The 13391-nt window shown below is 34.5% G+C and overlaps 1 protein-coding gene across 2 annotated transcripts in view; it reads right to left on the bottom strand.

Annotated features, from left to right (window-relative positions):
* The window catches only part of DOK6 (docking protein 6), a 240853-nt gene that overhangs the window by 95996 nt on the left and 131466 nt on the right, over positions 1 to 13391 (bottom strand). The gene's annotated exons all lie outside the window — the stretch shown is intronic.

Genomic DNA, 13391 nt, shown 5'->3' with positions numbered 1-13391 from the left:
AGAAAATAAAAAGGTGTAAAGTTAAATCAATACTTTCTTACTGACAAGGTTTATCACAATATGTTTGTGTTGAAACGTGAGTTATTAGCATAAAGTCCCACAATAATTTCGTTGCCTCAATTTATGAACTTTTGAAAAGGGTTACACTATTGGGGCTGCATCTCCTATCCTCAAATTTGAGGATAGGAGGTGGAGCTAACAAAGAAGAGGAATAGTGAATTTTCAAGGCACTGTATTTCTAGTGGGCCCTCTTGAAAGAAAAAATGCAATTTAGAAAAACTTCATATATAATAGCTGAATATTCTTTACTGCATTCTAGACAAGTCTGAAACTCTTAAGGTAATTTCTTTTTCTAAAGGCGCTAAAGCATTTTTCTAAGAGCAAAGGAAAAATAGTTATAAAACGCTCTTCAAATGCCAAACTTCTCTCTCTGCTGTAGTGAAAGACTATGCCTGCCAAAGTATTCTGAATAATTAATTTCTTCAGTTCTGTTCACCTTCTTGTGATCTCAGGGCAACTTGGGCATTAGTTGAAACATTTATAAGAAGATTCAAAATCTCCCAGTCATTTCTGAGTTGACTTTCCCATTGACACAATATGAGAGCTCTGTATCTGCCAGTCCACCAAAATGTGCGTTTCACAAGGCACAATTCCCACACACAACACAACATCCTCCAATTCAACTTCAGCTTCATCCTATCCACTGCCCAAATGTAACATTGTGAAATCCCTGGCATTGGTCAAACATGTATCATCCCAAGTTGGAGCTAACACAGTGTGAAACAACAACCAAGAAAAATCATGCAACTACCCTGACTGTCTTTTATTTGCAGGAAAGACTTCACCAAGGGAAAGTTCCCAGAGAGCAGGCTCAGCACCATGCACTCACTGAGCATCCATGGCCACAGTCAGTGTCTATCTGATCATATTCAACAGTGAGGGATCCCAGTAATCTAGAAATGCTTGCATTAAACTGCCAGTTTTTCCAGTCCTTTTACTGGGGACATTGGGAAAATAATTTTGTGACAATCTCTCTAATGTACTGCTAAAACTGGGAGAGAGAAAAATTCTGCATGCAAGCCCCAAAGCAGTTAGTGATGATGAATCATTGGAATTAGTGAAATTTTTTATCTGAGAAAAACTCCTCTAAGCCTAATTGGTACAGTCCTCAAATCCTTGCCTGGTTAGACATAGATCTCATAGAAACATTTGCTGGACAAGAAAGGGAGACAGGCACACAGTTCCAGGTCTCCAAGAACCTTTGGATACTCTCTTTTGTTCAGCGTCTTGAATAATCCAGAAACAGATCCATAAAGTTCCTGAGTTATTCTGGCTATCAGCTGACTAAGTTCCCAGTCAAACAGCTGAAATAACAGAGCCTATTTTGGAATTTTTGAGAACCAAATATAGTTGTTGTCACAAGATTTTGGAGGTGCTTCTTCGAGTGTTGTGAGGAAAGTGATGTCCCTTAACCCTTCCTGCTTTTTTGCAGTCTTTATCTTAGGACACTGATTCCCAAAGTTGGTCTTCTCATAACATCCTCACCTTCTACTGGTAAGAAACAGAACATTATGTCAGTAACATGCAGATGACATTTAGCTTCAGAGGTGAAAAGAAAATACTGAGGTAACAGGACACTGGTTTTTCAACATTGCTATGGATGCATCCTCCCTGATGGAAGTAAGGAGAGGATAGGCTTATCTCCAGACAGCAGTAAATTTTTAAAAGAAGGAAGATGAGTTTGTTCAAACACCTACTTCCAGAATTATTCTACTCATACATGAAGCAATTTCCCGTCTATTTTCCCTTCCCCTCTTTCAGCATTTGCCATTTCCTTGGATACTTGTGAGGTCTTTTGAACTGAAGCCACACCTTATAAATCCCACTTTCCCGTGGAGAGGGTTTCATGCCAGGGACATAGATGACAGAACTGGACCCCAAGCCACACTGCCCTATTCTGGCAGCATGTGGATGGGGCATGGGAGCAGGGCACCAGCACACAGGTAAGAGAGTTAAAGTGCCATTGAGTTACCCAACATCTGCTTCCAGTTATAGATAAAGGCAGGGCAATCAATGGACAAAGCTGGTAGCACAAAGGTGACAGTGCAAATCTCAGCAAGTGCTCCCATGGGTATTTTTTTGCTTCTTTTCTGCCTAAACTCTGTCACAAAACAATATATATGCTGACAGAACGCATAGCTCTATATAAAGCCTGCAATTTTTCCTGGAGTGTGGCCAGGATATAACATTTTAAGTATTTTACAAAATCTGCCTTTTATTACTTTTTTTCATTGTGCTTGCACCCAGACTGAAAGGGCTTGTACTGTTAATGTAGAATGAGATGATGGTAAACAAACATTTATCTAACCTTTCTAATATTACAAATATCTGAGAAGAAAGTGAAACACACTGGTAATCCCATAAATCCAGTTTAACATCAATATATATTCAAAAGAGGACTCCTGTAAAAGCTACAAATTCAACTCATAGGTATTCTCACACCAAATTACCAGTAGATGTTTTTGGAAACAAACAAACAAATGAAGTGCTCTAGGAAGCTGTTTCTTCTATGTGTCCTTGTTTTGTCTCCACAATCTACTTACTAATCTCTTTTACAGGAACATCTAGGTCTTGAAAGTTTGGATGCAGAAAGCTCCTTTCAGAGTGTTCAGCTGGCAGTTTATTTCAAGCTGCTGCCTTATTGCTGCCAGACACTGATGACTGGGCCCAGATTAGACCATTCTCCAACTGCCATACAGAAGAAACTTATCTTGGTACGAGTGTTATAAGATCACGGCTATATTTTGCAAAGTGTAGGCTCTGGCGTGCATTGTACTGCTGCATAACTCAAAATTTCTGTCTTACAGAAATGATTGACTTGATGCTATGGGAAATATAGTTTCAATGCAGAACTGAAATATCTGCCCACAGAACTGTGAGGATTTGTGTCTGCTGTCAGAAGAATCATTGTTATCTACAAATGTGTCTGGAAGGTCATGGGTATGAAGGTAGTGTATGATTTAGTCCTGCCTAATGCATTCTGATAGCTATTGCTTACTTGCAGGGAATTGCCTTCAACCTTTTCCTTGATGGACATGTGAAACTTTTTTTTAGGAGCAGGTGAGTTACTTTTCAAAACCAAACCCTTGATTCTCCTTTCACCATGTGCATCAATAAAGCAACCTACCATTCTTTTGTAACATGTCTATGGAATATCTTGTGTCTCTGGGTAACAAATTAAATACTATTTATGATACAAAAAATTATTTACTATAATTTACAGCAAATAAATGTGTCATGACAGCAATCTTTAAAAATGCCATGTCAGAAAACAGAGATATCTCAGTTACTTCTTTATTTTGATTACATGCATATACTGAAATGGATGAAATATTACAGTGGAACCAAGTAATAAAAAAGCGTCAGCAAAATTGTCCTCTTTAATGCATGTAGATTAGATTTATTGGTGGTAAATGCAGAGTTTTTAGTCGTAACTGGTACTTGTCACTGAAAAATTTATTTTCCTCTTAAGATAACTGAATTCCTGGACTGAATGATAAATTGTAAAGCATGCTTTCACAGCTATAAATAAAATCAAAATACCTGCATTTTTATCTTTACTGTTATTTAATTATAAAATTCTACAATACAAATCTCATGAGCTGAGATAAAATGCAAAGAGATGGGCGACCTTAAATAGGCACTGTTTACTGCACGAGAAACATTACTGGGAACAAATTTGTAAGCTTGCTACCCAACTTGCTACTGGCAATGTTTTCCTGCAGCTGATCTGAGTTCTAGGTCGTGCCTGAGGCTATGTGTCATTGCTGCTTCAGTTCCCAGGTGATTACAGTGGTGCTGCTGTACCTAGTCTGACCACTGTCTTGGACATAGGGGGTACCACAGGATGATGTTGGTTTGCTGATAAAATAGCAATGATGAAATAATGTCAGCAAATTGTGTTAGAGATAGGAATTTGTCATAGTAAAAGTGTTCTTCTGCTACTTACACTTTAAAAGAAATCATTATACATGACATTCTCTACTGAAAGGGGGTGAGTGGCAATGAAACATAAAAAATGGGCGCATTTCAAGTTCACTGTCCACAGAAACCCCCTAGATCTCTTTCTATCTGGCCTCCAGATCCTCTAGATCTCTAAGGCCAGAGGAGAGATTGTTCTCACACTCCCAACTTAGGAACAATTTTGTGTGTGGATTTAACCAAACACCTTCTGAATCCTGGTAACGTGGTAACTTCATGTTCTTTCACATTTTCCTTGTGTTCACATGGCACAATCCTACAGCAGCATTCCATCTCCCACCACCACAAGCTGCCAGCACAGTGGGATGCCTCTAGGCTGAGATAAAGCCCTGAATGCTGACCCCTCCTGCTCAGTCCAGTGCCCTCCATTCTGGGAGATCCACTCCATCACTATAAGCATCAGTTTATTGAATTTGTAAATAACAGGGCTCAGTTTATATGCACCTCCTAGAGACATGCCTCTTCCCCTTCTCATGCCGCCCACAGAAAGTGATGTGGTTAAGAATTTAGGCTGGAAGTAGCATGTGTACTATATTAGGGGGATAACAAACATAGCCCTTGAGCAAATTAAAAAACCTCAGCTATGTCTTCATGTTTTACCTGGTGTCAAACTGTATAAATCTGAAATGTTAGTTTCTTCATTTCTGGAACATTTTTATGTATTTGCTGTACATAATTTGCTGTACAAATTGTTTAGCTCTTCCTTCTCAATGATGTCTATAAGAGGCATAAATCTAACTAAATATTGTTACCCTGAATCAAACTGGAGGGTCTTTCCTGGCTAGATTAGTAGAATGGAGACCTGATATTCTCTACCAAGAAAGAACGATGATACTGAAAAATGTGGCAGTTTATCTCTTCTAAAAATCACTCAGGCTTAATTAGAAGTTAATAAGAAAAAATATTATAGAATTCCCACAGGACTGATGTGCTATTATACTGTACCACATAAAATATATGAAGTAACTTAATATTTTTTTTTCATTAACAAATAATACTATTGCCTGCAGGCATGTAATTTCTTATCAAAATCAATAATACCTTAAAAACATCTATCCTTTATCAGGATATAGATCATCCTTTGATGATTTGAAAAGAATTTGATTTTATAAATATTTAAAATATGTTATCTAACCATGACTCTGTTACTTCGGGTACTTTTACACACACTCAAACACAGATACAAATCTAAAGCAATGTGGCTATGTCATATCTTTGCCCAGAGGAACAGAGGGATAGAGCTTATTTTGTATAAAAATGTATTACTGATTAACACTGCCTATGCATGAATTTGGCAAATTTTCATTAAGTGATACCTGGGAAGCAAGGAAGGGGACACACATTCTATTTATTTTCAAAGAAGAGAAAATCACTCTGTATGTGGACTAAAACTTGTTTTTAAGTAGAAAGGAACAGAGACAATGAGCTGCAACTCTGAGAGCAACTAGTGTATTAAAATTATTTTTTATTTGAACGTATTTTATGACATGTGGGACTCATATATAGAATTTTTCCTCGTGTTTCAAATAATAATACTACTTCTAAGGAAACTTTCTCGTATTTTTATTGAATGGTGACTATTGAATATTTCACCTGGAGTAAAGTGTTTTGCTATTACTTAAGTGTAAATCATTGAACCACAAGACAAAGGAAAGTTATATATGGAAAACCACATACACTGTTAAATGATATTAACTCACTGAAAATGCTACATATTCTGGCAGTATAAACATGTTAAAGGAAGCATGAAAATATTCTTTGGGAATACTCTTGGTGAGTCAAGTTCCTAAAAAACTTGCCATTTCCACATTTTAATACGATAACACCCTTACTGTTGCATGAATAACAGCTATTAAAAATCATGCATATTTTTGATTATACCATTAGTTTGAAGACACCGTTCATTTGAGCATTATTTTTTTTTCCTTGAACAAATACTGAAAATGCATCAATCAAGATAAATGAAAATTACAGAATATGAACATACTCTGCAACTTTATACTTCATCCATTGGTACATTTTGCTAATGCACTTTTTTTTTAAGTGAGGGAAGATAAGTACTATACAAAAAAAAAATACAAAAAGAAACTTTCCCAATTATTTGCTATTTTAAACTTGAGTTGGCATAAGGGCAGTACAGTTAATTGCAATAATTACCAAAGGACATTTATTAGCTTTTAAAACATTTTTGCCACACTTATCTGGAGATGCAAGATTTATCAAGAACGGGATTCTGATAATTAATATAATTATGTACTTGTGTTTGCAAATAGCCAGCTGTATATGTCTGCATTTATTAAGATATATCAAAGCTGACATTTTCATGAAAAAACTCCATTTGTTTCTGCAGGTCTGATAAGAAGTTTCATATAACCAGCACTCAGCTACTAGTCTGTCTATTGTCCTATCTATAATATAAACATGCACAGTGTTAAGTCAATAATTTTGAAGGCAAAAAAGTATTTTAAAAGATTTGTCATATGATGTAACTGTCCATTAAACTCTTGCCCATTAAAGCAGCAAGAAGCAAAGTTCTCCATGTGCAATGCTGCTTGAGAAAGTAGTTTTCATACAGAAACAGAACTCTGAAAACTTGTTTGAAAAATGGAGAGTATATGGGAAAATGAATAGGCTACAAGGAAGGAATTTCCTTTGCTCCATACTACTGCTAATGTAACTATAGGAAATTTGTCTTCCTTCTTTTTCTCCATGAAAATGGCAATTTCTGCTATTAAAAAGAAGTGTATATCACCTTAGTCTGTGATTAGTCCTACAGAAATTAATGATGCCCTTCCAGGAAGAAAATGTGATTCAGTGGATAAATTAGTCCTTGGGGGTAGATTTATTAAGTAGTCTTAAAAATTATGTATTCTACTTCATGCTGGAGACTAGTGGCTCTCATTATACCACAAATGTTTATCAAGTCTTAGTAAGTCCAACAGACCAACAGTGAGCCAACATCATTACCCAAAAATATGCCTGGCAAAATTTCACTCTCAATTTAAACTTTCTTTAACTTTCAAACTTTCTTTAAAGTGGAAAGAAAGAATTATGAAAAGCTGCCTAAACATAGAAGAAACATTTACATTCTGTCTGAAACTAATGGGCCAGTAACAAGAATCTGACATGGGAATTATACAGTTCCCTAGGACTGTCAATTCATACCTGTTTCAACTGTTATTAATGTTAAATTGCAATGGCATGAAAGTGAAATAACCTCAGGCAGCATGTCAGTAGTGGGAAGGGCATAAACACCATCAGTCAAGTGTCCAAAAAAAGGTCTGTCACCAGGAACATAACACAAAGTGGATGCTTTCACATCAACTTTTGCTGCTACCCCATTACTGGCAGTCAGCAATAGCCCTTTTCTATCTTAAAAATTGGTAGTATTTCAGATTTAGTCTACTCCCACAGCATTTTTATTCCTCTTGGAAAAGTTATAGTGCTGGTTTTTAAATGAATGGGAAATTTAATACCTTCTGTGCAAATGTAAAGTATGCCTCCTTTCCATTTTCAAGAGTTTATGTTATGGTCTAGTAAAAGAATCCAATACCCAAATAAACAGGTACAAATCCCAGGGTTCATTTCACTTTTCTTTTTCAGTATGTTAAATATCCAGTTTTATTTTTGAAGTACTGGCAAATTTTGTCACTTGAAGATCAGAAATATTGTTAGATTAGATAAATAATTTTAAGAGTATTAGCTTCCTTTACAAAATCAATGTGAAAAGGACTATTTTCAATAAACAGAAGAAAAACTGCATGCTATTTCCACTACATGCTTCATTGCCCTTATGCCTTTGAACATATGACTTTCACTCCAGCCATCTGAATATCTTCTCCATTAAATCAGTAGGAGCAGACAGTAACTAACACACTTGGATGTTTTTGCAATCTCCCTTTTCTATGGCCAAACACACCTAATTAAAGTAAGACCTCAAGCTATGAATACTTAAGATTCATTAAAAGTTGTGCAATTTTGGTTGAGCACAGAGGGCAGTGTTATTGTTGCCCTCTTCTAATGTAAAGAGGTTAGAAATTTCTTCCTGCATGGTACTATACATGACTTTCATAATAACAAACCTCCTGAAAGAATTCCTTTTTTCCTTTCTGTGTCCAAAAAATGCAAAAATTTTCCCCCAAACTTTATTGTTTTGAAGATGTGAGTCCTTGCTACTATACCAGTCAAGTAGGTTTTTATGGCATTGGAAGTGTAAAGAAACCCATTCAAAGCAATTACTGACTGAATTCATCTGTAAGTTCATAATGCAGTATGTGCTCTACTTGATTCTCAGTTGCATAAAACTTTACTCTGGAGGCAGAACAAAGTATTAGCTCGAAATGACTCTGTGTCTTCCACTTTATTCTTGGGGGTTTTTAATGTGGTGCTACTGCAAAGAAATAAATCTTAAAAGTTCATAGTCTGGAGTTAGTACCAAAGGAAATATAATTAGAAAAGTCTTTCTCAAATTTCACATCTACAGAATTTAAACCCAAAGGGGATTACTTCTTCATTATCAATTTCTTACTCTCATTTTAAACTTGTATCTTTTATTCCCAGTATAAAGTGGAGTTTTGCATTTGATACATGTAAACATTATTTAAATTAGAGAATATTTAATGAAAAGAGACATTCTTTGAATGTTTATGAAAGCAGAGGCCTTCCAATCAGGTAAAACCTCCTGTAAACAACAGTCTTCTAAAAAAAATTGTACCTAAAATATTTTTGATTACTGGGTATTTATTATATACCACTGAGATCTCTACATCATGATCAATAAGAGACACAAATGACTACCTGAGAAGATACAGTTGCTTGAAGCTGAAACTCATAATCCATACTTTCATTATGTTAATAGGACATTTTTTTCTTTTTCTTTTTTAATTCAGTAGACTTCTAAGATTCAGAACAGAAAAACCATGTTGCTGAACCAGAAAAACAGTAAATAGATCCATCTTCAATTATGTGTCGTTTTTCTCCAAGAAAATAAGTTGTGATGAATGCAATCTTACAGAAAGCACCAAGATTAAATCATTGGAAGCTTCAAGAGCTCTGCTGAAATGGTTTAAGGCATGTTAACAGGAGACTTACAGATGAAAGATCATTTTATTTAAAATCTTTCATCTTTATTTAAGGGTAAACAACTCACCATGAAAGTATAAAAATTGTTTAAATTTAATATTTTGATCTGTACAAACCAAGAACTGCAGCAAAAGATTAGGATTTAGGTTTGTAAATCAGAGGGGCTGATTACAGTGAGAAACAGCATTTACAGAAGATGTAGCTGTAATTAATGCACACTGGTGATCAACTGCCCACTGACAGGTTACTTGTGAAGTGAATTTTAGGCACACACACAACTAGAGGGGAGGGGAAGGGTTATCCTTTCCTTTAAAGAGGAGATGAAGTCATACACAGGCAAAGACTGGTCTTCTGTGCTCCTCACTGAGACTCTAAGCAAAAGATTCCAATTTTTCATGACTTAGGTTAAATTCAAATCCATGCCTGCTACCTTTTAGTGGAGAAAGCAATCCAGAAAATTCTACAGAGAAATGAGTTTTAATGGTAGGGATGAGAAAATTGATCACTGTCATTTGAAAAGGAGTTACTCAGCACCATCAGCACATTTAACTGATGGGCAAAATTATAATTCTTATGCTGCCATATGCCTTTCCTATTTTCTGCATTAATGATTTTAAATGAGAAAATGGCTGACTTAAATGTTGCTCTTCCTTCTGCTTGGAGTGGCCTCCTCCAAAGTTCCACTGCCTTAAAAAAAAGAAAAAAAGTGTCTCTTGATTTTGTGGTGAGTGTGAGCAGGGGTTTATTAATTTAATCAAAACAAATAAGTATGACTTTAGGGTTTTTTTTCCTGGATTGCAGTGTTACAATGAGATTATAATAACAAGCAAGTAATAAAGAGCAACTATATACATAATTCTGTCCTTTTTTTTTTGTTCTTGAATTGGATAAAGGCAAGAAGACAATTATTATTCTTTACATTTTCACAATAAAACCTAACATGTGCCTTTGCATAGAATCATGATAACATATATAATTAAGGAATCAGTTTCCATGCCCAAAACTAGTATTGCAATATAATAGATTGAAGCATGATTGAAAAAAACTTGTTATACGAATGATAGTAACATTTTGGAGAAGTAACGCTTTACTGAGCTAGAAAGAGAGAAACCTTTTCTTTTTACATCAGAAAAAAATGACAACTTCATTTACCCCCTTGATTTAATCCCTCATGAAGCCCAAAGTTTATATCCATAAATACATGTATAAGGTTTATAAGTACAAACACCCAAAACTGAATAAAGATTTTTACAAATATGCTACCTAGAGTTATAAATCTCTAGTTTTTCCATCATGACCTCCACTAAAGAAAGCATTCATAATACCCTTTAGAATTCAAAATAGCCTTCATCAACATACATACAAATTTTCACATGCTGTCAGCTATTTCATTCACAAAGGAGATTATAATTATAGCTGTGACAACCTTAAAAAAATAAAATTACTTAAAATCTCATAATTCATGGGCTTCCACTATATTCTTAACTTAGCAGGCATGCAGTTACAAACTGCCTGTGAAGTAAATCAACATAATAACATGCACAAACCTACAGCTCTCCTTCTAATTTCTTCCTCACATTTCTCCTACCATGATCATAGATCTTATAAATTAGCCTTTAGATTTTTAGATATTAATCATTTTCAGTTAGATTGCTGTCTTACAATATAAATTCTGATAATAATCATAATCATGTCTACATTTTAATTAAAATTACATATATTGATAGAATATGAACCCAAGGATATATCCAGACATCAAGAAATGCACAGGAGGGCATTGTATTTGAAGGACTAGTTCATGACACATATGATTTTTAGAGTTTCTTTCCAGCTGGTTCTTAACCATAGTAAACTATATCTTCATCTAAATCATATTTGTACAGACAAATAATAAACACTTTCCAGAAATAATAAACTCTTCCCAGAAAAAAGAGGATGATTGTCAATATGAAATGCCATATGAGAAGAAAATTATTTATACTGAGCACACACTGGAAATATTGTCAGACAAACATAAGGTAGGGGTTATGAACATATCTGAATATTGCTGATTTCTACCTCATTGCTGGTGAGCATGATGATACAGCAGCAAGGGCAGCATTTATTAGCAGGACAGTGCTGCTATATTCAGTGACATATGCTAGGAGCACTGCTTCTTGCACCACACAGATGTCATGGACTTATACTTGTACTAAACTTGCAAAAGATTCACACTGTCACTGATCAGCAACATTTTGGAATTACATTGGCTTTTTGAGTTTCCTGCATTAATTCATTTCCATCACTAGAGAAACAAGCAGAGATAAATATCAGGCTCTCTATTTAATTACATTGTTATTTTTTCAGCAAGGTGATTGCAAGCTATAGCAAGGTTTAGGCTAACCTTAAACATTTGAACAAACCATCCTAATATTGTTGATGTTTAAAATATAAAGCAGAAGCTATATAGTAAGATATTTTGCCATTCTAACTGGATTCATTTTTATAGGAACATACTTAAGACATACATGTCTTCCAGACAGATTAAACCAATTATCTAGAGGCTCATCTATTAGCACATTCAAATTATCTTTAATTTTACATTTATTAGACATAGTTATTTCATAAACCCACAGCAAATTCTCTGATTTGATTATTTGAATTTCCAGGTCCAGTCAAAATTAACAGTAACAGATGTAACAGATGTAATATTGACTTCATGTTTTATTTATGGAATATAAACTTCAGACACAGGATTCATTTTTTTCCCCCTTGAAACTGAAACCAAATGCTAAACTACTGAGAGGTTTGGCCAGTGAAGAACTTTGTAAAGAGACAGCCAAATTCACACTATCACTGAGCAAGTATCATTCTGAAATGGAGTTGATTGTTTTCCAACAGCACTCCAAAGGGCTACCTTTGGGGATACCTTATAAAGTACTTCCTATTTATGAAACAAAGATAATTTATTTTAGTGAGCCATTGTTCTTATTTGGAAAGTGATTAAATAGTCTTAATTCCCTTTTCCACTTCACTAATTCTAAGCTTGCTTAATTTTTCTGCCAGCCAATAGGGTAATGATTTTGTCCTAAATACAGGAATATTTTAAAGTATGTCTAGTTTATAAACAAATTATTATTTATAATTGGTCAGTTAATATTATTTCATTATTAGAAAAATAACAATAATATGTATGTATTTTAACTTTAAAACTACACAGATTTTTAAGGAAAGGCTTCGGTTGAAAAACAAACAAGGAACTTTAGATCAGTTTTTTAATTTTGTCTTACATGATCATGAAAATTCAGGCTAAATACTCCTTAATGCTATCCAATAAAATTATAGTGTCACAGGAGCTACGAGTAATTTTATGTTGCTGGATTTAAAAAAAAAATCATTGCAAAATCAAGTCCGTATACAGATCCTTTTTTCTTGAAAAAATAAGAAATCTCCCACATTTTCAAAATGTACAGCTGTCCTGAAAGTTAATAGATCTAATATTCTATCCTTAAGAAGCAGACCAAGATTCCTTATAATTCCAGTTAATATGGAGGTTTCACTTCAAAGCTCTAATCTTCATAAGACATTAGAGGACTAGTACATGTCATATAAATTTTATTGAATATGACTCTTAACCCCCTAACATATGCCAGAACACTATATGAATGTGTTAGCAATATGCTTAGACACATTTGGAATTATTTACATTACTTTTGTGAACAGAATTGTTGATTCTGACTTTACTATGGCATGAAGCGAGGGTCAATTTGAATTAAGAAATAAAGAACTCCATCTAATATGAAGCAACCTTAAACCTGCTTGATTTGTAGTAGAAACTGTCACAATAGATGTTCATCAAAACCCATCAAACAGCATTGCAAGTTTGATCCACCAAACACCTGCAAAACTCAAACCCAATATGATGTTTATTTTGTCTTCTGGAACACTTACAAATTGATAAAAACTGAATCTAAAGCAAAATGCAAAAAAGTCCTCAAATCAGGACACACATTTTCTCTATTATTATACAATTTTTTCATACAAATTGTATCTGTTTCAGCAGGGGGGGAAATTAATATATTTGTCATCATTAACACCTTACTTGCCTTATTTTCACATTAATACACTATTTTACAAGTTTGAAAACAAAATGAGAAACTGAGCTAACTAAATGACTAAATGCTCAAAGGCAACAACAGCTTCTCTATGAATGTTTGCCACTGAATAATTTCAGTTTTAACCTCAGATTTTGCAAGAAAGATTTAGAAGCAGTTTGAAGCAGTTGAAAT

The sequence above is a fragment of the Melozone crissalis genome, unplaced genomic scaffold (assembly GCF_028551555.1).
Source record: "Melozone crissalis strain CALT ecotype California unplaced genomic scaffold, PUWL_Pcris_2 ptg000042l_1, whole genome shotgun sequence".
In the NCBI taxonomy this organism is placed as follows: domain Eukaryota; kingdom Metazoa; phylum Chordata; class Aves; order Passeriformes; family Passerellidae; genus Melozone; species Melozone crissalis.
The sequence above is the reverse complement of the archived record's forward strand: the minus strand, read 5'-3'. Positions and strand labels throughout refer to the sequence as shown.